At 49.7% G+C, this 2,500-nt stretch overlaps 1 pseudogene across 1 annotated transcript in view; it reads right to left on the reverse strand.

The window, feature by feature from the left end:
• Positions 1–2,500, reverse strand: part of LOC144598341 (transcription factor COE3-like) — a 167,578-nt pseudogene that overhangs the window by 1,525 nt on the left and 163,553 nt on the right. The window contains exon 14 of the transcript XR_013547852.1: positions 1,645–1,732. The product of XR_013547852.1 is annotated as a transcription factor COE3-like (transcript). The remainder of the gene's footprint in view (positions 1–1,644; positions 1,733–2,500) is intronic.

Genomic DNA, 2,500 nt, shown 5'->3' on the forward strand with positions numbered 1-2,500 from the left:
GAACGGGTGACGCTTCTACACCCGAAATGTCACAATAGACAATAGACAAGGGGCAGGAGGAAGCCATTCGGCCCTTCGAGCCAGCACCGCCATTCAATGTGATCATGGCTGATCATTCTCAATCAGTACCCCGTTCCTGCCTTCTCCCCATACCGCCTGACTCTGCTATCCTTAAGAGCTCTATCCAGCTCTCTCTTGAAAGCATCCAGAGAATTGGCCTCCACTGCCTTCTGAGGCAGAGAATTCCACAGATTTACAACTGAAAAAGTTTTTCCTCATCTCCGTTCTAAATGGCCTACCCCTTATTCTTAAACTGTGGCCCCTGGTTCTGGACTCCCCCAACATTGGGAACATGTTTCCTGCCTCTAACGTGTCCAACCCCTTAATAATCTTATACGTTTCGATAAGATCTCCGCAAGTTGGGCCGAGGGGCCTGTTTCCACGGGGTGTGACTCTATCACTGTATATCATATTATCTCCTCTCGAGAATCATCCAAGCCAAGCCAAATGTACTAAAACGTAAGTCGGGGACTACCTGTGTATCTGATCTGTTTGGGCAGCATGCAAAAACAAGTCTGTACCTAGAGTCAAAGAGTGATACAGTGTGGAAACAGGCCCTTCGGCCCAACTTGCCCACCCTGACCAACATGTCCCAGCTGCACTAGTCCCACCTGCCCGCGTTTGGCCCATATCCCTCCAAGCCTGCCCTATCCATGTACCTGTCTAACTGTTTCTTAAACATTGCGATAGTCCCAGCTTCAACTACCTCCGCTGGCAGCTCGTGCCATACACCCGCCACCATTTGTGGGATAGTCCCAGCCTCAACTACCTCCCCTGGCAGCTCGTTCCATACACCCACCACCCTCTGTGTGAAAAAGTTACCCATTAGGTTCCTATTAAATCTTTTCCCCTTCACCTTGAACCTGTGTCCTCTGGTCCTCGATTCCCCTACTCTGGGCAAGAGACTCTGTGCATCTGCCCTCATGATTTTGTACACCTCTATTAGATCACCCCTCATCCTCCTGCGCTCCAAAGAGTACAGTCTTAGCTTGCCTAGCCTCTCCCTTATAGGTCACACCCTCGAGTCCTGGCAGCATCCTGGCAAATCTTCCCTGCGCCCTTTCCAGCTTTGCAACACCTTTCCCATCACAGGCTGACCAGAACCGAACACAATATTTTAAATGCGGCATAAACCTGTCTTCTGGTCCTCGATTCCCCTACTCTGGGTAAAAGACTCTGTGCATCTTACCCAATCTGTTCCCCTCATGATTTTGTACACCTCTTTCAGTTTAGTTTAGAGATGCAGGCGGAAACAGGCCCTTCGGCCCACCGAGTCCATCCGACCAGCGATCCCCGCACACCAACACTATCCTACACACACTAGGGACAATTTAGACAATAGACAATAGACAATAGGTGCAGGAGGAGGCCATTCAGCCCAGCATTGCCATTCACTGTGATCATGGCTGATCATTCACAATCAGTACCCCGTTCCTGCCCTCTCCCCATACCCCCTGACTCCGCTATCCTTAAGAGCTCCATCTAGCTCTCTCTTGAAAGCATCCAGAGAATCGGCCTCCGCTGCCTTCTGAGGCTGAGAATTCCACAGGCTTACACTTAAACCAAGCCAATTAACCTACAAACCTGTCCGTCTTTGGAGAGATCTGTGCGCCTCTATAAGATCACCCCTCATCCTCCTGCGCTCCAAGGGAATAAAGTCCCAAATGTCGACCTGTAGACAAGGGATAAAGGCCTCGGTACAGGTGACAATGGTAAACACAGAAACATAGAAACATAGACAATAGGTGCAGGAGGAGGCCATTCGGCCCTTCGAGCCAGCTCCACCAATCAATGTGATCATGGCTGATCGTCCACAATCAGTACCCCGTTCCTGCTTTCTCCCCATACCCCTTGATTCCGTTAGCCCTAAGAGCTCTATCCAGCTCTCTCTTGAAAACATCCAGTGAATTGGCCTCCACTGCCTTCTGTGGCAGAGAATTCCACAGATTCACAACTCTCTGGGTGTAAACGTTTTTCCTCATCTCAGTCCTAAAATGGTCTACCCCTTATTCTTAAACTGTGACCCCTGGTTCTGGACTCCCCCAACATCAGGAACATTTTCCCTGCATCTAGCCTGTCCAACCCCTTAAGAATTTGATATGTTTCTATAAGATCTCCTCTCATCCTTCTAAATTCCATTGAATACAAGCCCAGTCGACCCATTCTTTCATCATATGTCAGTCCCGCCATTCCGGGAATTAACCTGGTGAACCTACGCTGCACGCCCTCAATAGCAAGGACGTCCTTCCTCAAATTTGGAGACCAAAACTGCACACAGTACTCCAGGTGCGGTCTCACTAGGGCCCTGTGCAACTACAGAAGGACCTCTTTGCTCCTATACTCAACTCCTCTTGTTACGAAGGCCAACATTCCATTGGCTTTCTTCACTGCCTGCTGTACCTGCATGCTTCCTTTCAGTGACTGATGCACTAGGACACCC

Source organism: Rhinoraja longicauda, chromosome 1, assembly GCF_053455715.1.
Source record: "Rhinoraja longicauda isolate Sanriku21f chromosome 1, sRhiLon1.1, whole genome shotgun sequence".
NCBI classification, from domain to species: Eukaryota; Metazoa; Chordata; class Chondrichthyes; order Rajiformes; family Arhynchobatidae; genus Rhinoraja; species Rhinoraja longicauda.